This window comes from Nomascus leucogenys, chromosome 13, assembly GCF_006542625.1.
Source record: "Nomascus leucogenys isolate Asia chromosome 13, Asia_NLE_v1, whole genome shotgun sequence".
NCBI classification, from domain to species: Eukaryota; Metazoa; Chordata; class Mammalia; order Primates; family Hylobatidae; genus Nomascus; species Nomascus leucogenys.
This window is the reverse complement of record NC_044393.1, coordinates 111,266-132,679: the sequence shown is the minus strand read 5'-3', so window position 1 is coordinate 132,679 and position 21,414 is coordinate 111,266. Positions and strand designations below refer to the sequence as shown.

At 54.6% G+C, this 21,414-nt stretch overlaps 1 protein-coding gene across 1 annotated transcript in view; it reads left to right on the top strand.

The window, feature by feature from the left end:
- Positions 1-21,414, top strand: part of MYT1 (myelin transcription factor 1) — a 112,669-nt gene that overhangs the window by 13,461 nt on the left and 77,794 nt on the right. The window contains exon 2 of the mRNA XM_030825598.1: positions 16,378-16,591. The gene's annotated coding sequence lies outside the window, so the exon portion shown is untranslated. The remainder of the gene's footprint in view (positions 1-16,377; positions 16,592-21,414) is intronic.

Sequence of the window (21,414 nt, the reverse complement as noted above, 5' to 3'; positions counted from 1 at the left end):
GCACTTTGGGAGGCCGAGGTGGGCGGATCACGAGGTCAGGAGATCGAGACCACGGTGAAACCCCGTCTCTACTAAAAATACAAAAAATTAGCCGGGCGTGGTGGCGGGCGCCTATAGTCCCAGCTACTCAGGCTGAGGCAGGAGAATGGCGTGAACCTGGGAGGCGGAGCTTGCAGTGAGCCGAGATTGCGCCACTGCACTCCAGCCTGGGCGACAGGGCGAGACTCCGTCTCAAAAAAAAAAAAAAAAAAGGGAAGCATTTCTGCTTCTCCTCTTTCGGGTTCTTGACAGTGATTTCCGTGCATCACAAACACACACGCTTCCTCAGTTACGTGCGTCACAAACACGCTTCCTGTTTTGTGCGTCACAAACACGCTCCCTCAGTTTTGTGCGTCACAAACACACATGCTCCCTCAGTTACGTGCGTCACAAACCCCCCCACGTGCGTCACAAACACGCGCGCTCCCTCAGTTATGTGCGTCACAAATACGCGCGCTCCCTCACTTATATGTGTCACAAACACAGAGGCTCCCTCAGTTTTGTGCGTCACAAACGCGCGCTCCCTCAGTTTTGTGCGTCACAAACACACGCGTTCCCTCAGTTATGTGCGTCACAAATACGCGCGCTCCCTCACTTATATGTGTCACAAACACAGAGGCTCCCTCAGTTTTGTGCGTCACAAACACACACCCTCCCTCAGTTGTCAGGGGACTTTGCACTGTGCCTTTGCATGAAACACCATGGCTTAGAGAGGTCCCGCATCGTTAGGGCCCCCTTGCCCATGGTGTGGCGGCGCCTGACCGATTTAGCCGTTATTGAGGGACAGCCAGGTTGCTTTCAACGTTTTCTTTTTCACCGACAGTGGTGCCAAAGGCGTCCTTGGACATGAGTCGTCTCCCAGTGGGTGAGCACATCTTAGGGCAGATTTCTGAAGGTACATGTGCCAGGCAGAAGGGTGTCTGAAGTTTTGACTTGGAAGGGCTTATTGTGACACTGCCCTTCACAGAGCTTGTACCACGGAGGTGGTAGCAGTGCCTTGCTGCCCATGCCTTCCTAATGTGTGTGTTGTGAAGTCTCTCGTTCTTTTTAAAAATTTATTATCTTTAATTTTTTAAAATAGACAGGGCCTGACTATGTTGCTCAGGCTGGTCTGGAACTCTTGGGCTCTAATTTTTGTATTTTTAGTAGAGACAAGGTTTTGCCATATTGGCCAGGGTGGTCTCGAACTCCTGACCTCAAGTGATCCGCCTGGCTCGGCCTCCCAGAATACTGGGATTACAGGCCCTTGACCCATTTTTCTCATTGCGTTGTTGGGTTTTGTCTTACTGATTTGTATGGGGCGTTTACATATTAAGGACCTTACACCTACATACTTGCAGATTTTTTTTCATTTTTTTTCTTAAAAAATTTTCTTTTGGGCCGGGCGCGGTGGCTCACGCTTGTAATCCCAGCACTTTGGGAGGCCGAGGCGGGCGGATCACGAGGTCAGGAGATCGAGACCATGGTGAAACTCCGTCTCTACCAAAAAAAAAAATACAAAAAATTAGCTGGGCGAGGTGGCGGGCACCTGTAGTCCCAGCTACTCAGAGAGGCCGAGGCAGGAGAATGGCGTGAACCCAGGAGGCGGAGCTTGCAGTGAGCCGAGATTGCACCACTGCACTCCAGCCTGGGCGACAGGGCAAGTCTGTCTCAAAAAAAAAAAATTTTTTTTCTTTTGAGAGACAGAGGTCTCACTGTGTTGCCCAGGCTGGTCTCAAACTCCTGAGCTCAAGGGACCCTCCCATCTCAGCCTCTCAAGCAGCTGGGTCCACAGGTGTGTGGCACCCCCCCCCCCCCCGGTTTATTTGACTTTTGTCTTTGCTTAAAGAGTTTTGCCATAGATAATTTTCTTTTTATTACATGAGGTAATTAATCTTTTTCATAATATCGCCCATCCCCCATGCTTTCTTCTAGTACTATTTAAATTAAAAACTTTTAAATCTTTTTATATCTATCCAGGCTTTATTTTGGTATAAGAGCCAAGCTTGTGATTGGTGTCAGTTAGCATCCATGGAGGAGACAGATGTCACCCTCAACTTGGGAAATTTGAGGAGAGATGAATAAAGGGACTAAGATGTGGTTGGCATGTAGAGAAGCCACTAAGGCTAATGCTGGGTGGCACCCCTCAGGCCTCAGAGGACACAGGGAGGCTGCAAGGGAGGTGGTCCTGCAGGAGCAGAGACCTGGGTGTGGGGAGACTCGAGTGCAGGGCCCTACAGGGAGGGTTGGGGAAACAAACACCCACTCCCAGTTGGCTCCCTGCAGGCCAATCGCACCCAGCAGCCCAGAGTCAGGGCTCCCTCCAGGCCAGTCCCACCCAGCAGCCCGGAGTCAGGCAGCCACAGGTGGCCCTACAGGTCACAGAGGTGGAAAGTGGGGTGGGCCAGATGCTGGACAGGTGCAGCACAGGACGCTGGGATGAGCTCTGCCAGATGCGGCTCCATTACTGAACCAACAACAACCAACTTGGGGAATGGACACTTCCAGGAGCTCCCCAGGGCACTTGGACTCAGCCCCCAGGGGTGCAGTGTGCGGTTGGGTGTTGGAGGGCTCAGGTCTGGGCCTTGTGGAGGCCAAAGGGTAGGGCCAGTGTGGAATGAGCTGACCACAAGCTGTTCTAGACAAGGCTGTGATCTGCCTTTGTGAACCCAGGGCTGTTCATGGGGAGCTCTATGGACCTCTCAATGTCGTGTTTTGGGGTAAGGGTGGGGGTCAGGTGATGCTGGGATAGATGGGGCAGGGTCTGGGGGGGTGGGGAGGGCCGGGGAGGTTGTTGTCATTCATTCATCCAGTGCGCGCGGGTGAAGCCCTGCTCTAGCCATGCCCTGGAACAAGGCCATGAGGAATCAGACACTAGCAGTTACTTTTAAGGAGCACCTACTGTATGCAGGTTCCTTCTGTTGACCTTCACGAGCTCATTTAATGCTCACAACAACCCTGCCCTCTAAGTGAGGAGACTGGGTTTCAGAAAGGTTAAGTAACCTGCCCATGGTCACACCGAGCTGGGATTCGAACACGGGACTGGCTGACTCCAGGCCTCAAGCTCCGTTCTGCTAAGCTGTGCTGCTGCCTCTGGGAAGTCTCACAGAGATGAAGGCCAGCCTGTTTCCACTTTTGGGGAATTCACCCTCCATTGGGTGGGCAGAGGCCTCATTATCTCATAAGGACAGCGGAGAGATTCGTGCTGAGCCACATGCGCTGTCCTGCACTCACCTATTCTTGCGGCCCAGGAACTGAGCACATATGTTGAGCTCCTGCCAAAAAGTTATCATGCTTTTTTTTTCTTTTTGAGACGGATTCTCGCTCTGTTGCCCAGGCTGGAGTGCAGTGGTGCAATCTCGGCTTACTGCAAACTCTGCCTCCCGGGTTCACGCCATTATCCTGCCTCAGCCTCCCGAGTAGCTGGGACTACAGGCGCCCGCCAACACGCCCGGCTAATTTTTTTGTATTTTTAGTAGAAACGGGGTTTCACCGTGTTAGCCAGGATGATCTCGATCTCCTGACCTCGTTATCGGCCCGCCTCGGCCTCCCAAAGTGCTGGGATTACAGGCATGAGCCACTGCACCCAGCCAAGTTCTGATGCTTCTTGACATAAAATCTTTAAGCATTAAAACAATATTAAATCATAAAATCAGTATAAGAAAGTCTAAAACATTGCAGATTTTCCTGAGGTCAACTTAGACACTTTAAAAAAAATGCCAAATTCTTAAAACAATTGTTTTTGGTGTCCTGCTTTGATGGTTCCCTAAACACTTGCTCTGACTGTTAGAAATTCTGTACCTGGATAGCTGGGGCCCCCGCGGAGAGGGAGCAGCTCGCCCAGTGAAAGAGGCTTGGCCATCGTCCTGCAGGAACTCTGCTGTTGGGGGAGCGGGCAGAGCATGTGCAGTGTGGGATGTGGCGTTCAGAGGGAGTGGCCTCCACAGCCCTGTGGCCGGGGTAGGGAGCCCGGGGGGCCATCCATGTTTCTCTTGAGGTACCTGGCAGAAGGCGGGCTGGGGGGTGCGGGGGGCAGTCCTTGACAGCAGAGCAGAGAGAGATGGTGGTCAGAGGCCCAGGCGGGCTCTGATTAGGTCCAGGCCGGGGTCCGGGATCCACAGGAACCCCTCGACCACCAACAGGGCCTTGAGCGCCCTGGCCAGGGCGGAGGTAGTCCGGGACAGGACAGTGCTGCCAGTGGTGAGTTGAATTTGGGTTAGGGGTAGGGTTAGGGTTAAGTTCAGGCGCTTGGGAACAGACAGTGACCAGGAAGCCTCTGGCAGCAGTGGGCCCCAGGGCTGACCTGCTGCTCGCCCTGCCCTGTGCTCCACCATCCTGGTTTGCCCAGGTGAAGGGGTTTCCAGGACTCTCCGTTTTTAAAACCAGCACAATCTGGGCCAACTGGGACGCACTGGTCACCTTGCCAATGTGTCCCTGTTCCTGAGGGGGAAAGCGGATAGGCAGTTGTTGCCCAGAGCCCAGGGAAAGAAGCCAAGCCAAGGTGTAGACAGATTTCCCTGCCCCAGACTAAGGGAGCTGTGGACAGAGGCCTTTGCTGGGAGGTGCTGGGTCCTTTCCTCCAGGCAGCACTGGGATTTGGGCCCCGAGACCTCGTGTTTCTCTGACCCAGGGAAGAAGCCCGTGTCCACTCTGGGCCTTGCCCTTCTTTTGTTTTCCTTGGTGGAGGGAGGGAGAGAAGGTCGCCAGCACTGTTTGCCCGAGTGAGGCTCATTTCTCCTTTGTCTGCACAAGGCTGGACTGCCCTGCATTTTCATGGTAAGTTTGTTTTTTCAAGCCGTTGTTAAAATCCTGGAAGCAGAGAAAATGCATTTGCTCCATCACCTTCCCTGATATGACAAGTCCTATAAAACCTGTTAAAGCCTTTAATGAAATCCCCGCTCAGAGCTGCTCTGTGAATGAATGTGGAATCAGAATTTAAATTAAAATGTTGTTCTTGTTGTCTGGAGGCCTTGCCTGGGAAGAAATTAAAGGGGCAGCTCACCTTTCTGCCACTGTTCTCAGGCCTGGTGGGCACCATGACTGGCCACCCTTTGACCCAGGGCTGGGGGCCCACCTGCGACTCACGGGCTGGGCCCAGGTGCTAGCTGGATCTCAAGGCAGTGGCTCTGTCTCCCCACACCTGAGACTGTCCCCACCGCAGGCCCCACAGAAAATCCACGCTGAGGGGGAAGGTGGGTGCGCCTGTGGACCAGGTAGCCACTTGGGACTGGAGGTTTTATATACTCAGAAGCAGAGTCAGTCCGCGAGCTCACAGGCTGACAGCAGGGGTGTGGGCAGACAGCTGCCCTGGAAGAGGAAGGAAGAAAGTGAGAGTGACTAAGGGGCTCTGGGGTGTGTGAATGGGTTGGTGCAAGGTGGAAAGGAGGCAGGGAACGTCTTCCCAGATGAAGGGAGCAGGTGGGAGGCCAAGGCAAGGGGCATGAGGCCTGGAGGCCTCGTGGCTTGGCTGGGGGCAGTACCAGCCCCACTCCTACCTGTTCAGCCTCCCCGCTGCAGCTCTTCCCTCTTTCCTTCACGAAGTCCTGCTCTTTGGACTTAAGACACACTCAGGAGTCTGTTGTTAAAAAACAAACCAAAGGCTCTCTCAGCCTCGACCCCATCCTAGCCAAGTTCTGGAGAACTCTCTGCTCCGTCTCCTCTTGTCTCCCCCTCCTCCTCCCTCTCCACCTCTGCATGTCCTGGAGAGACAGAGACCCCCAGGCACCCCTGGCTGGTGGGAGAGGCAGCACAAACATGAACGGCTCACAGGCCCCATGTCATTGCCTTCACTGTGGGGCGCGAAACAGCTGTGTGGAACCAGCCCAGGCCCTGAGGGGTGCTTTCCTCTCCTCTGTTTTCCAAGTTGGCAACGCTACCCTATTTCTTCTATGATGAAAAGGAGCTCTAAAAGCATTCAAAACACTTAAAAAGTGTGTGTAAGAAGTGTTTTCATCCCTGCATAGATTACCTCCAATGAATAATCAGCTATGCACCCCCCTCTTAAAGTGCTGTGAAGCTGCTGCAGGGAGGGCCCTGGATCCCAGGAGGAGGCCAGGAGGCCCTCGGGGAGGGCAGGGAAGGTGCTGCAGGTGGAGAGACTGCGGGACACGTGGCTCTGGGAGCAGGTGCAAAGGGTTATAGCTGAAGGAAGGAGAGGAGCCATAGGTGATTATTCATTGACGGTAATGCTACACAGGGATTAAAATCAGTCAACTTGAATAAACCTTAAGAATAAGGCTGAGGCGGGGCGCGGTGGCTCACGCCTGTAATCCAGCACTTTGGGAGGTGGAGGCCGGCCGATCACGAGGTCAGGAGATCGAGACCATCCTGGCTAACACGGTGAAACCCCCGTCTCTGCTAAAAATACAAAAAATTAGCTGGGCGTGATGGTGGGTGTCTGTAGTCCCAGCTACTCGCGAGGCTGAGGCAGGAGATGGCATGAACCCGGGAGGTGGAGCTTGCTGTGAGCCGAGATCATGCCACTGCTCCAGCCGGGGTGACAGAGCGAGACTTGGTCTCAAAAAAAAAAAAAAAAAAAAAGAATAAGGCTGAAGCTGGTAGGGCACATGGCACGTGCCTGGATTTAGTCCCAGCTACTTGGGAGGCTGAGGCGGGAGGATTGCTTGAGTCTGGGAGGTCGAGGCTGCAGTGAGCCATGACTGTGTCACTGCACTCCAGCCTGGGTGACAGAGCGAGACTCCATCTCTTTAAAAAAAGTCGAGCTATAAAAGCAAGTTATAAAGGGTTTTGTTCTGTATGATCACATCAATGTAAACTGAAAAAAAAATAGTATGTGTTGTTCTTGGATGTGTACGTAGATACAAAAACTGTGAAAACATGCAGGGAGATGATACAAACCCATTTCAGAGATGCCCCTGCTGGGGAGGAGGGCACAAGACAAGCATTCTTCGTTGTCTGACTGTGTTTTGAATGTGTGTTTGAATATTTTCATCCTTAAAAATTAAACAACAAAAGATGATGGGAGATAGGATGAGGAGGCAGCGTGCTGAAAAGGGTCCATTTCTAGGTGGTGAAGAGAGTGAGTTGGGGTAGTGGGCTGGGCAGAGGGAGGGCTTTGAGGATTCTAGGAAGAATTCTGTAGGAAAAGGAGCCAGGGAGAAGGGTGGGAGAGCCACAGGGGCTGGAAGCGGGGTGGTACTTCCAGGAGGCTGAAGCCCAGGTGAGGACAGGTGCTTGCGCCATGCCACCGTGGGGGTGAGAGCTTGGGCAGGAGAGGCCGTGTGTGCCGAGGGAGGGGTCAGGAGAGGGATGAAGATCTGAATTGAATGGATGCTGAGAGGAAGCTTAGTCATGCATCGCCAAAGATGGCTCATGGAGTAAATAGAGCACTAAAGGCTGGCTCACTCGCGGAGAGCTGTTTCCTGTGGCTCAACAAGTTTATAATAAACACAGTTAAACTTTTATTTATGGCACAGCTGCTAATTGCACCATAAACACTTTTCATCAGGCAATTGCTGTTTACTCATTTGCCAATCAGCTCATTATCCAGCTACCTCTCCTTGCTCCTGCCTTCCCACTTCCCAAATCCTACTGTTTCTAGGGCGTCCCTCTGCAACTGTCCCCCCACCCAGCTGCCTGGCCTGACTCCTGGCAGGTAGGCCCCCTCTCCAGTCCGCCCAGGCTTTGTCGGTGTGCTTGCCCAGGCGGGGCTCTGTTCTGCTGCTGACCACGGCCAGCCCCGACCATCCAGCACCCTAGTGTTTGAGGCCCTGGACAGTGCCCGTGCTGGGCTCTCCTGACCACTCTTTTCTCTGGCTCCCAAACCTCATGGCCCCTGGGGATCCTCGCCTCCCTCTTTTCCTGTGTTTATCCCAGCCCCACTCAGCATGCCCAGAGGTCTCCCCACCCATCTCTCTCCTAGACCAGGGATTACGTAAAACTTAAGCCAGTGTTTCTGAGGGTCCTTCCTTTCCTTAAGAGGAAGCATGTTCCGAATACTCAACTCCTGCCACTTGTTTGCTGGGTTCAGTGTGGCTCCTCGCTCACCACTACCTCGCAGAGCACTGAGACAGGGCTTACACTTACTCATACCTTGGTTCTTTGGTTCACCCGACCATGGCCACCTCCACACAGGTCATGGTGTGAGTCCCCTCCCCCCATGTTCCCTCTGCAGAGCTGGCTCCAGGATGAGCCTGAGCTGGGAGATCCTCTGGATGGAAGGAAGTTCCACCCTGTATCCAGTTACTGTGACACCTGCCCCCCTATGAGCTAACAGGCCCCCAGGTGGGACCAGAGTCTTGGGGTGTGTGCTCTGCGTGCTCTGCAGCACCCACTTTGCAGGCATCAGCGTTAGCGGACATGTGTGTTAGTGAGAATGCGCATGTGAGTGCATGCATGTTTAGGTGAGCGTGCATGTACCTCTACGTGTGAATGTGTCTGCATGTACACACATGCACAAAAGTATGTGTAAACGTGTGCATATGTGAGTGACGTATATGCTCATGCAGGTACGCTAATGTATATGTACATGTGTGCGTGTGTGTATGTGTAAGTGGTATATGCATGTGTGTACATGTAGGTTTTTGTGCATATGCAAGTGTATATGTGCACACAAGCAGTGTGTATGTGTGGATGTGTGTGCACATGTGAGGGGTGTGTGTATATATATGCATGTATATGCATTTTTTTTTTTTTTTTTTTTTTTTTTTTTTTTTTGTTTATATATGCATGTATATGCATGTGGGCAGGGTGTTCACATGTGTATATGTGCATGTGTGTGCACATGTGAGGGGTGCATCTATATATGTGCATGTACTCATGTGTGTATATGCATGTGGGCAGTGTGTTCACACGTGTATATGTGCATGTGTGTGCACATGTGAGGGTGCACGTATATATGTGCACATGCATGTGTGCATATAGCTATGTTCATGTGTGTACATGCACATTGTGTGTACATGTGTATATGTCAGCATGTGCGTATGTGCAAAAGTGAATGTGTGTGCGTTGTGTACATGTAAGTAATGCATGTGTGTGTGCATGTGTTCAAGTGATTTGTGTGTGCATATGCTACACATGTGTGCTTTCATGAACATATGTGTGTGAGTGGTGAGTGTAAGTGTATGTGCACAGAGGTCTCAGACTGAGTCTGATGGGGGTCCCTGCTAGCTCTGGAGAGAATGTGGTGGCAGGGCTGAGGCCTCTGTCTTCAGCTGAATGAGTCTGCCTGGCATGCGCTCAGCGCTCTCCTGATCTCCTGCTTCTCTTCTGAGTTCAGTCACAGACCTGGACATCTGGCTTGTGGGGGGTATTGAGTTGCAGTGGCTGCATGTGCTTTTGTATGTGAACACATGTGCTCATGTGTTGCATGTGTGTGGTGTGCACTGTGTCTGGATGTGATCATAGGCAGCATTTTGGGGTATTTTTGGGTGTCGGGGTACTCACTGGGGGCATTGAAGGTGCAGTGGCAAAGCAGGTGTCCAGGAGTCTGAGCTCAGACTTGACTTTCTGCCTGGGTCAGCCTAGATTTTCTACATGGAAGTGAGGTGAGAGGGAGAGGAATGTCTGGGGACCCTTCTCTGTCCCTTAGGTCCCTAGGAGCCCAGGGATGGTGAGAGGGCCCAGCCCTTGGTTTTTGATCTATTTAAGAGGAACCGAGTAATCTTCTGAGGTCCGCTGTTGGCTTCTTCAGTACAGTGAAATTAGCTGAGCACTTCCTCTGGGCAGAGCCTCTCCTAACATTCCTCTGAAGCCTCCCTCCATGCTGGGAATCCAGCAATGTCCAGTGATAAGCTTGGGAGGAGGACACACTTGCAGTGGGAGAGAGACCATGCCTGTCCCACCAGCCCCTTCACTTTTGGGGTTAAGCGTTATTAGAGCCCTGCCAGTGGATTGTGTGTGTTGTGACAGATGTCAGCTGGGAGGAAAAGACACTGGGCCCCTCCTGCACAGGGGCCTTATTTCTACAGAAAGGGAAGGCTGAGGTGCAACCTGGGCCTGTGGTTAGGGAAACTGCATTCTGAACACTGTGGGACGAATGCTAGAAGCTCTCAGCCTCTGCCTTCCTCTGCCATGCTCAAGCTGGTCAGTCATGGTCCCCGAGACCCTACAGCAGCCTGCAGGGATCAGGGCAGCAAAGATGCTGCAAAACCAGCAAGACCAACAGGACTGTACAAGACCGGTGTTCCATGGTGACACCTTGTGGTTGCAATGGCAGCAGCACTGCCAGTGGAACGACAGGCTCTCCTGCAGCTCCTCCCTACCAGGCTTTGGGAGCAGGACTGGCCCTCCGTTGGACTAAGCCTCCAGCATTTTTGGACAATTGGCATGCATGTTGGAGGAGAGTACTTGAGAAGGAAATAATGGACGTGGTGCTAATAGAGGGTTTGGAGGCTCGCACACTAAATGGGGAAGGATTCATTCATACCCATTCCTCCTTCCCAAATGTTTCCTTCCATGTCCTGCCCAGGCCTGCTCTTTGGGTCTCCTGGCTGGTGGGGGAACAGATGTGGCGTAATCACGTTGAGATGCAGCAGGTGCACCAAGCACTGTGCGCACTGCTGTTACCCCCGGGACCCCCAGTGTCAGCACTGGTGGGGCTGGTGTTTGTGGAGTGTGTCAGTGGACTGGCAGGCCCATGGATTCCACATGTGTAAGACAGACTGACAGCCCTTCCTGTCTCAGAGCAGCCCCTCCTGGGTCCCATCCTGGGTCCCATCTTGGGGTTGGACATGCCCTTGTTTGAGCTTGGCCCCTTCTTGCTGGGCCACCAGCCCTGACCCTAAATCTGGGAGGGGGCTTGGCTGGGCCTGGGGTCAGCCCCTGGCTGAGGCCCTGGGCAGCTGAGGAACTTCAGCCAGCTTTGGGCATCTCTTGGGTTGGGAGATGGGCTGCTGTTTTCTCGGACAACGCCCTCCCCAGCCCCTCAAGACTCTGTTTTCAGTCAGTTCAATTAGTACAACTTTAAAGCAATTAGGGAGAATTAGCGGCCAGGCTGCTGCAGGCAGATGCTGAATACACTCATGCCTCCTCCCCCAACCTCCCTCGCCAAACCTGACAGCTGCTGTGGGGAGTGCCTAGGCCCTGCCTTTCTCTGCTGGCTCTGTCCTTTCTCCCAGAGATCCAGCCACCGTGTCTCCTTCTCTCAAGGGTCTGAGGAGGGGAGGGTAGGCAGTCCAGGGGACAGACCCAGAGACAGGGGCTCTGGGACTGGGAGGGCGGGGCAGGCCGGGGGAAATGGGCCAACTTCCCCCCAAGACCCCAGGCCTGGGCCTGCTCTAAGGAGAGAAGGGATGGGTGCTGGTTGGAGGCTCAGCCCCTGAGTGAGGGTGAGGGTACCCAGCGCGGATTGGGAGGACTGACCAGGATTGCGGCCCAGCCTCTGGCCCTGTGGCCTCCAGGAGCCCCCAGCTCTGGTGAGGGCACCCTTTGGTGGGGCCGGGGGCTGTTCTTCAGTGGGAGGCCTCTGAGAGGCTGGGCCTCTCCCACTAGGTGTGGGATGGCAGCGAGGCCCTGCTTCTGAGCCAGTGCTGGAGTCACACCACCTTCTCTGCCTGGTAGTGAAGGAGGTGGCCCCGTGGGTGCTGCAGACCCTGGGCCCTCCCTGGGGCCCCTTGGGCTGCTCTGCGGGGAGAAATCCAGGTGCTTGCTTGCGTGGATGGGGCACCAGGGCAGGTGCAGGGCTGACTTCGCAGATGGAGCCCTTTGTGCGGGGACCCCGTCTTCCGGCCTTGCCCCTCCCTACTCCCCCAGCTTCTCAAAGAAGGTCTGTTTTCTGAGCCTCCTCTGTGATGCCCCCACCGGCCGCAGCCTCCCTCAGATGTGTGGGGGTGTCCGCAGTCCTAACCAACGTCTTTTCTGCATGTGTCCACAAGTATGTGGCACTTTCTCTGAGCAGGCCCTGGGCTCAGCACCGGGTAAGGCAGATCCATGCAGCCCTTCACCTTGGCCTAACACTGAGCAGATGATGACATGCACTTGTGCAATTCCAGCTTCAACAAGGGTTGCCAGAACAGCTCTGAGAAGGGCTGTGACCTGGTCTGAAAGCTTCCCAGAGACTGGCTTAGTGGGAGGACCCTGGGGAAGGAGATAGTGGGTGGAGCAGAGAGGCTGATTAGAGGCTGAGTCTTTATACAGAAGTGATGGTGCCCTAGGGGCACAGGAGGGAGTGAGTGCTGTCAGTCGGGGCAAGGAGGGGTGGCTCCACCTGTGATCCTAACCCTAACCCGCGAAGGGAACCTTCAGTGGGCCCATCATGGTGGCCCAAGCACACGAAGGTGTCTGTGCTCTGTGCCTTCGCTGAGCAGTGCAAGTCTGGGCCCAGGGCATCCCCTGAGGAGGGGAAACCAAGGGTGTCCACGAAAAGAGTCAAACTCTGTAAAGTATTTGAAGAGATTTATCCTGAACCAAATACGAGAGACCATGGCCCGTGACGCAGCCTCAGGAGGTCCTGGCGACATATGCCCGAGGTGTTTGGGATGCAGCCTGGTTTTATACATTTGAAGGGTGACATGAGACATCAATCAATATCTACCTTGTACGTCAGTCAGTGTATACAAGATGTACATTGGTTTGGTCTGGAAAGGCAGGACAACTCAAAGTGTGGGCTTCCAGGCCATAGGTAGATAAGACACAAACAGCTGCATTCTTTTGGGTTTTTGATCAGCGTTTCACTGAACACACAATTTACATGTGAGAGGGGGTAGAGAAATAGTCACTTATGCCTTAGGCTGACTCAGTGAATCTGCATTTTTACATAAGCAGTAGGGCAGAGGAAGCCATCAGATGTGCATTTGTCTCAGGTGGGCAGTGGGATGACTTTGATGAGTTCTGCCTGTCCATTGTCCCGCACCTGTGAAGGGAAGCTATCCATTCACGTTGCCAGGGTGAAATTCAGCAGAACAGTTTTAGGGCAAAGATCTTGAAGCCCAAGAAGAGTTTCTTTTTGGGGAAATTGTGAGGGAGGATGTAGCCTTCCACACAATCCTTGTCGCTATCTTATTCAGGAATAAAATGGGAGGCAGGTTGGCCTGACGTACTTTGGCTTAGTGATTTTGGGGTCCTGAGATTTATTTTCCTTTCCCAAGTACTTTTTACAAAGTAGCAGGCTTCAGACTTGGAGATCTCACAATCCCAAGTAACATTCCTTAAGAAACCATGGGACCACCCACACAGTTGCTGTGGACTACAAGCTTGCGTCACTGGCAGCTCAAAGTAGAAAGTATCAGACACCCCCCACCTCGGGGGACCTCTGTTTCAGCTCTCAGGTGACTCTTCACCTTGAAGACATTCAGCTTAATCACAACCTCTTTTCTGACCCTTTGTGCCAGCCTTCCTTGGGGGGGGTCCCCAAAGAAGGCGCTACTTCTTGTCCCCTACCTCCCCAGATCCGCTAAGGGCTTCTATACAAACACAGGATGAAATGAGAGGAAGGTGGCCGCCGGAATGGTGCTTAATGGCCAGGACGTTCTCTCCCTGATGTGTGCTGTTCCCATTACAGGTATTCACTTCTTGATGAAGCAATTTCCTATATAATGGCCCCAAATGGCAGGCTAAATGTGGAAAACCACCAAATAGAGGCAGAGATGTAAAGACACTTTGGATCATCATTTGCAGAAAGCAAAATAGCTGCAGTCAGCTTGTGGTTGAGACACTCAGTGATGGTACTGGCCAGGCACGGAAAGCATCCACAGACACAGCTCGTGGGTACAGCGTGGAGAATTCCAACCAGCCAAGGGGCCCAGGCAGGCCTCCGAGGAAGGATACTTGACCTGAGACTTCCCCCTTAGTCACGGTCAAAATGAGGGTGTCCCTGCTGGAGCACCTGCAAAGGCCCAAGGGAGCTGGGACCTTGGAGTCTGGGGATTGCATACAGCCCACTTTGAGGAAGCTTCTTGGTTTGAGGAGGGGGTTGTAGGGCAGCATCATGGACCCTGGGTTGAGAAGGAGGTGGAGACCAGTGCGGTGAGGGGCTCCACCTTGACTCAGCTCCCTAGATGGCAGCTGATGGGAGCTGGTCTAGAGGGCTGTCTCCTAGGTGAGGGGCTAGACCTGAAGCTCTTGTGCTTCCTCAGCCCTAGTCCCCTTCATGGGGACAGGAATGGTGTGTGATGGTGCATTCATAGATGTGCATGCGCACATACAGGCATGTACATTTGTACACAGACATGCACACAGAAATGTGCATGCATAGGCCCACACAGCAGACAGGCACATGCACACAGGTGTTTACACAGAGATGCACACACACGTACACACAGATGTGTACACAGAGATACATGCACATATGCACACAATGTAACAGAATGACACAACACAGATGTGTACACAGAGATGCACACACACGTACACACAGATGTGTACACAGAGATACATGCACATATGCACACAGATGTGTACACAGAGATGCACATGCACACAGATGTGTACACAGAGATGCACACACACGTACACACAGATGTGTACACAGAGATACATGCACATATGCACACAGATATGTACACAGATGCACGCACACATGTACACACAGATGTGTACACAGAGATACATGCACATATGCACACAGATATGTACACAGATGCACGCACACATGTACACACAGATGTGTACAGAGATGCACACATGCACACAGATGTGTACACAGATGCACGCACACATGCACACACAGATGTGTACACAGATGCACGCACGCACACACAGATGTGTACACAGAGATGCACGCACACATGCACACACAGATGTGTACACAGATGCACACATGCATGCACACAGATGTGTACACAGAGATGCACGCACGCATGCACACAGATGTGTACACAGAGATGCACGCACACATGCACACAGATGTGTACACAGAGATGCACACACATGCACACACAGATGTGTACACAGAGATGCACACACACATGCACACACAGATGTGTACACAGATGCACACATGCATGCACACACGTGTACACAGAGATGCACGCATGCATGCACACAGATGTGTACACAGAGATGCACGCACACATGCACATAGAAATGGGCATGCACATGCACACAGATGTACACACATGGATGTTCACACACATACACATGCACGCAAACACAGCCCCTCTGCAGCTCTGCTGTCTGCCTCAGGTTGGGGCCATGCTAGGTGAAACTGTCATTTCTCCCTGTCTGTAAGTTCCTGCCTTGAGGCTATGAAGACAAGAGGACATGAAATGCTCTCTGGAGGCAGAAGACCTGGGTTCAAATCTTGGCTCTTCTCTGGGCCTCAGGTTTCTGGTCTGTAGACTAGGATACTGGAGTTTTACTCATGTTACTGGAGGGATGAGGGCCCTAAAGCAGGAGCTGGGAACCGGTGTATGGTAAGTTGTGGGAGTGGAGGACTGTGGAGAAAGGACAGGCCTTCCCTAGGTGAGGCGCTACTACTATGGAGAGTGGTCTAGTTTCCTCTCTGCCCCTATGGGCACTCAGTGGAAGAAGCTGGTGGTCAGTGATGGGCAGACTAGTTCTGAGGTCCTCAGACTGGAGTGTCTGGATGATCAGTGTGACCTCTCAGAGAAGAGGTGCACACCTAGGAGTCTGGCTATGGGAAGGGGAGGGTGTCAGTACAGGAGCTGCAGGGACTAGGCCAGGCTGGGTGCACAGAGGCAAGGACAGGGTCGTGAGGCTGGTGCTTGATGAGAAAAGCTCAGTCTAGACATCTGGGCCTAGGCCCCAAGAAGAGTGGGGATCAGGCCTTCGTGGGTGATGTTGGAGAGCCCTGAACAGGATGTGACTTGGTCTTCCCTGTGGAGAACTCAGGAGACTAGCTGGACCATTCAGGTATTTAAGGAGCAATGTCAGTGTGCCAGGAACTCTCGGGGAGCTTGTATCCCAGTGGAAGAGAGAGCTCACCTCTTTGAGCTTTCTGGCAAAGTCAAGGGTGCTAAGTGCTGTGTCAGGGCCGTCCAAAGGTCCTGAGATGAGAGGGACTTGGAGGAGGTCAGTCAGGACCAGCCTCGTTGTGGGTGTTGAAACACAGGAGTATCTGTGTGGAGGAGGCCTGGGGGGCTCCTGGCAGGGAGCAGGGTGCAGAGGAGCACGAGGTCCTCAAGGTTCTCAGTGATGGCATCAGGAGTGCCCAGGTCAACTTGTCCTGGGCAGAGGATGGGTTCAGAAGAGAACGTCGGCTGTGTATCCTTTGTATCTTCCAGGGGTACAAAGCCCTCCCCAGCCGCCCTCCAACCTCAGGACAAAGTGTGGGTGTGCGTTTTGCTCCTGCGTTCCCGTCTCCTTTGTCCACGGGATGCCCTTGGCTGCCAGGAGGTTCCCACTCATCTTTCCAGGCCGGGTCAGAGGCACTGAGGTCAGAAACAGAGGTGGCAATTTCAACCTAAAAGCACAAATTACAGACAAGTCTCCCTCCTGCAGGTTTCCATCTGCATCTGGCTTTTGTGTGGCACTAGAAGAGATCAGCTTTTTGCAAGCATGGGGCTGATGAACACATTTGCACAAAGGGAGACGGCGGAGTAGCAGGAGTTTGCAAGCTGCTTCATTAACTTGGAGCCAGTGGAATGTCTGGGATCTTCTGTGATTTGGAAACTGGTGGCAGAATGTTCCCACGTTTCTGGTCCTCATCAGTCAGGTAGGTTGAGGGGAGCCCAAGACAAGCTTGTGGCTGCGGTGAGGGTGCAGGATGGGTACACATCTCGGGGGTCCAGCTGAGTCTCAGCTACCTTGAATCTGACCCACGGGCTTTGTGTGGTCTCAGGGCTTGTGTGTGTGTGTTTGGTCCCCTGTGTACCTGGTGTGCACACATTGCCTGTCATGTGGGTCTCTGTTGGAAGCTCTTGCCCTTCGGTTCTTCATGTGGTGCTGTGGGACATCTAGTGGTCTTTGAGCCTTCAAGTCTGTGTTGGCTGCTGCAGCTTGGGGCCTGGGGCTTTGTGTACCAGTGACACGGCCCCACTGAGGCCCCGTTCCTGACTCAGCCATGCTGTCATGGCCCTCAGAAAAGATCTATCATTTCTTTGAGCCTGTAAAACAAGTAAATTCAGTCTTCCTGTGAGGCGCGGTGATAATTCACTGGAATCCTCATAGTGTGTAAGGGTACTTCCTTCTGCCGGGACTGCCAGGCGGGATGGCTTCCTGCAGACTCAGACGGTCCAAGGCAAGGTTTCCAAGGAGACTTTGCAGCTGGATGAGAGGAGGGGTCAGCACACCTGCTTCATACAGTGACTGATGTGCCCATGCCCAGGCAGACCTGTGCTCCAAGCACCCTGTTCCTCAGGTGGGACAGCCCCATCTTTTTTTTTTTTTTTTTAGATTGAGTCTCACTCTGTTGCCCAGGCTGGAGTGCAGTGGCGTGATCTCAGCTCACTGCAGCCTCTGCCTCCCGGGTTCAAGCAATTCTCCTGCCTCAGCCTCCCGAGTAGCTGGGACTACAGACACACACTACCACGTCCTAATTTTTATATTATTAGTAGATACGGGGTTTCACCATGTTTGCCAGGATGGTCTTGAACTCCTGACCTCGTGATCCACCTGCCTCAGCCTCCCAAAGTGCTGCGATTACAGGCGTGAGCCACTGTGCCCAGCCTGACAGCCCCTTCTTTAGAGCCAGTGCCTTGGGCTCCCAGGCTCGGGGTGGGGCTCGCACCCCTCCTCTCATGATCTTTCTTATCCCTTGGGGTGGGGGGGGCCTGTGCCCCCCCCAACCACAAGCACACAGCTGTCACCCCAGGTCACCTCCTCTGCCCTTCTCCCAGCACCCTGCATGCTCTGGCCTGGGCAGCCCCCTCCCCCTGCGCCCTTGGTGGCATTTGCATACAGGTGCCCTTGCAGCTGAAGTGTTGGGGCTGGGCCGGCAAACCCACACCCGGGAGGGCCAGCGGCTCTTGGCACAGGCGGTGGGACAATGGCGGATCGGAACACGGCTTCGCTCCCCTGCCGCCTCCTTGGGGCGCACACCTTGCTCCTGCATTCGTGGGGGGAGGTGGGCCGTGGTGTTCGGGACCATTGGGGTGTCCTCGCTCTGCCATTGACTTTTCCTGGAAGCTTGCTCGGTTTAGTCACTGTCTGAGCCTTAGTTCCTGGTCATAACTGGGCTGTGCGGGGCTTGGGGCCTCGTGTAAAGAGGAACTGATGGCCTGTGTGTGCTGGCAGAGGAGGTGGTGTCATCCCAGCGGGTCTCTGCACATCCACTGCAGACACACTGCATGCGTGTATGTGCGGTGTGTGTGTTTATGTAGTGTGTTTGTGTGTCTATGTATATGTGTGTGATGTGTATATGGTGTGTATGTGTGTTTGTGTTGTGTGTATGTGTGTGGTGTGTTTGAGGTGTGCGTGTATTTGTGTGTCTGTGTGTGTGTGGTATATATATGGTGTGTATGTCTGTGTGTGTGTGTGTGTGCCTGCATGTGTGGGGAGTGTGTGTGGGGTCTGTTGTGTGTATGTGGTATGTGTGTATGTGTGTGTGGTGTGTATATGGTGTGTATGTCTGTGTGTCTGTGTGTGTTGTGTGTGTGTCTGTGCATGTGTGGAGTGTGTGTAGGGTCTGTTGTGTGTGGTGGAGATGGAAGGGCCTCCCGGGGCTCTTGGATTTGGAGGCCCCAGGCTGCTCTGGCCTGGGAAGGTGGGGTTATCTGGAGGGTATATTAGGCTGGGGTCCCGGGGAAGGTTCTGGAGCTCTAGGCAGAGCTCCTGGCTGCGTGCAGGCGCGTGGGCTCGTTGGGCAGTCCCAGGCTGACCAGGCCCAAGGCCTTCTGGGCTCCATGCCTGTGTTCCCTGTTGTCCTGGTGGGTGTGCCCTTTAGGCCCCTGCCCAGGGTCCCCTCTGCCATCCCAGCTGCCCCAACACTGTGTACCCCGGCTCTGCTCCTGGACCCCACGCTGTGTACCCCGGCTCTGCTCCTGGACCCCACGCTGTGCACCCCACGCTGTGTACCCCAGCTCTGCTCCTGGACCCCGCGCTGTGTACTCCGGCTCTGCTCCTGGACCCCGCGCTGTGTACCCCACCCTGTGTACCCCAGCTCTGCTCCTGGACCCCACCCTGTGTACCCTACCCTGTGTACCCCGGCTCTGCTCCTGGACCCCGTGCTGTGTACCCCACCCTGTGTACCCCAGCTCTGCTCCTGGACCCCGTGCTGTGTATCCCACCCTGTGTACCCCGGCTCTGCTCCTGGACCCCGTGCTGTGTACCCCACCCTGTGTACCCCGGCTCTGCTCCTGGACCCCGTGCTGTGTACCCCACCCTGTGTACCCCGGCTCTGCTCCTGGACCCCACCCTGTGTACCCCACCCTGTGTACCCCGGCTCTGCTCCTGGACCCCCCTGTGTACCCCACCCTGTGTACCCCGGCTCTGCTCCTGGACCCCCCTGTGTACCCCACCCTGTGTACCCCGGCTCTGCTCCTGGACCCCGTGCTGTGTACCCCACCCTGTGTACCCCGGCTCTGCTCCTGGACCCCGTGCTGTGTACCCCACCCTGTGTACCCCGGCTCTGCTCCTGGACCCCGTGCTGTGTACCCCACCCTGTGTACCCCGGCTCTGCTCCTGGACCCCACCCTGTGTACCCCACCCTGTGCACCCTGGCTCTGCTCCTGGACCTCCACATGCCTCCTGCTCACTCCAGGGCAGAAACCTCCTGTCCTGGCTCTGCCTCCCTTTGAAGCCTAGCAGGGGACCCCTCTGGCCCTGGGTCTGTCCCTCCTGAACTCTCATTTGAGGAAGGCACCAGTGAGGCCATTCTTTGGCTCAGATCCAGCCTTTGGTGCTAGACGGTCCAGGGCGTCAGTCCCAGCTTTGTCTGGGAGCTGCGGGCCCTCGACCCTTCTGAGCCCACCTACAAGTTGGGAACAACACTGTGGACCCTCGGGACTAAAGGATGAAGCTGCCCCGTGCCTGGTACCAATGGGAGCATCCTTGTTCCTCCTCCTCAGGGGCGGGACCCATGGCCTGAGTGGCAGTGGGGACATCCAGCCTGGCTTCCTCAGTGGGGTTTGGCCGTGGGAGTGCTCAGGGTGTGCTTGCTGGAATGGTGGGGGATCTGGCTCCAGGATCTGTCTCCTAGACCCTGTCCAGGGCTCCAACTGCCCCTTCCCTCTCTGGGCTCCCAGCTGGGATGGGAGGGCCTTGGGCACAGGCTGTAGAGCCCCTGTGGTCGGCTCCCACCCCTCCCTAGAGTGCTGCATGTGAGGGTGGGGGCTCCCTCACTCAGGAAGCCATCCTGTCATCCCAGAGTGTGGTGTTGGCCTCAAACTGGCTCTTGATCTCCAATGTGGGGCATGGCTGGAACCATCCCAGGGTCAGTGTGTCTCAGGCTCCAGCTTGGGCATCTTGGGACAGAGACTGGAGGGGTGTTTCTCCCGACATGGCCAGGCCAGCGTGGCTGTCGTCCTTGGACATCAGTCAGCAGCTGGCCAGTGCCTACCCGTTCCACCAAGCTCCATTCTTGGGAATGCAGGGCCCGGACATTCAGTCCAGAGTCTTTCCCTCCCGGGGCTCTGCTGGGGGTGCCCCTCCCCACGAGCCCATCTTGACATTTGTGAGCGCTGCTCTGTCTGCTAATGAGCGATCTTCGCCAGTCCAGCCTGCCATGGTAACCGCCCGCAGCCTCACTCTCTGTCCAGGCACCCAGTAGCTTTATCTCTGAGGCCATCTGTTCTGGGAGCACAATTCCAAAGCCATTTAAACAGAGCCTGGAGCAGGGCAAGGCGCTGGGCCCTCTGTCCTCACACGTGTGTGTGCACACACTCAGGCACACACACGCACATGCACATGCAGATGTGGTGTGACCCCTGCAGGGTGGAAGGCGATGACAGGGACAGTCAGGGTGCCCCTCCGGCTGCTCCCTTTCCCTGCTGTCCCCGAGCTGGTTCCTGGGCACCCTGGTGGTCGGCCAGTCTGTGTCCTCCTCTCTTTCTCTGTGTTCCTCACCTCTCTGTCCATCTGTTTGTCTGAGCCGGCCTGGTTTCTGCCTCACCTCTCTGCCTTTGTGTCGCCTCTTTCCCCACATCCTTTGTCTCCTTTCCTGCCCCTGTCTGTGTCCGTCTCTGTGTTTAATCCCCTTGACCCTCTTTGGCCTTTGTCTCCACCTCTTATCTCTCCTGCTGGTTCAGCTGCTTTTTGCCTGTGGGTATCGTTCTGTGCTGGTAGGACCAGGACGTCGGGGGGTTTCCACCCGTGCCTCACCCTCTTGGATGCTCCTAGAACAGTCAGGCAGGGGCCTCCTGGTCCACTCTGGGCGCACCTGTCTCTCCTCCCCACTTTCCTCCGCCCCAGGGTGGCCAGGTCATGAGGTGGGTGGCGGGGCGGGGGTACTTTCTCATACTGCTCTTAGCTTCCTGGGCCCAGTGCCCAGGGTCGTGCCTTCAGCCTGAGCTTCTTACTCTCCAAGCCCTTCACTCTGAGCTCCTCCCTCTGAGCCCAGTCCCACTGTTCATTGAATGTGCTTCCATTTTCCGCCCTGCA